The 1,025-nt window shown below is 37.0% G+C and overlaps 1 non-coding gene across 1 annotated transcript; it reads right to left on the bottom strand.

Moving 5' to 3' along the window:
* Window positions 1-224: 224 nt before the first annotated feature.
* TRNAG-UCC (transfer RNA glycine (anticodon UCC)) lies at window positions 225-296 on the bottom strand. The gene has a single exon. It is a non-coding gene; the product is annotated as a tRNA-Gly (tRNA).
* Window positions 297-1,025: the final 729 nt, after the last annotated feature.

The following is a 1,025-nucleotide window of genomic DNA, read 5'->3' as shown; positions in this document are numbered from 1 at the left end:
CCTACACCTTATGGCTGTCTGCACTCACTAATTTGTTTCGCTGTTTGTGGTTTGTCTTTATTACAGAACTTTTTACCTCCCTCGATCCTCCTTATCCCCAATTGATATTACCCTCAAAAGCAGGTTAGTTCGTTTATTTCTGTATCATTGTTGTAGTGTTATTCTGCAGTGTCCACGCTTGACGGACAGATTAATATGATTTGTAAGCCTTTAAAACATGTTACTGCGATGGCCGGGAATCGAACCCGGGTCAACTGCTTGGAAGGCAGCTATGCTAACCACTATACCACCATCGCGGTGTCGAGGATGGAATATACTTTGCTATGTTATATTCAGATTGTGTCAACTTTGTCATATACATTAATATTTATTTAAATAAACACACACACACACACACACACACACATGTTAATCTTGTGGAGTGTCCATCTTGTCCCAGCAATGGCTATCAGGATCTAATATAGAAAAGTGCAGAGGTGATGAATTTAGGGCAAAATACATTATTTTAATCATTCTTACTGGCTGAACGACTTGTAAATTTCTCGCCGATACTTAGGGACACTTGGTAGTGTCTCTTTCATCCATCCTGCTAATAGATAAACATACAAGCGTAATTACCAAACGCACTTTACGAGCAGCTGGAGTGATACAATTATCTTTTGGTTCTCTTACCTTACGTACCAATGCAATACAAAATATACTGTATAAGCAACAGTATCCATAATATGCTGTACAAGCCTTGCCACTGTCATTTATATATATATATATATATATATATATATATATATATATATATATATATATATATATATATATATATATATATATATATATATATATATATATGACTAATCTGCCAATTCTGGGATGGAACTCGCGCCCTTTCGCACAGCAGACCACGTCTCTAAACATCTGACGAACACCTTCCCGGTGTCCGAAGAAATGTACTGAAGAAACTGAAATAGCTCAGCTCAGAGGCGCCTGTGTCTTCTTTTTCTGCATACTGTCCATATAGTTTGCCCTAA

Source organism: Coenobita brevimanus, chromosome 112 (assembly GCF_032717465.1).
Source record: "Coenobita brevimanus isolate Jiangsu-jjx chromosome 112, ASM3271746v2, whole genome shotgun sequence".
Lineage (NCBI taxonomy): Eukaryota > Metazoa > Arthropoda > Malacostraca > Decapoda > Coenobitidae > Coenobita > Coenobita brevimanus.
Note: the sequence above shows the minus strand (reverse complement) of the source record. Positions and strands in the feature narration are given on the sequence as shown.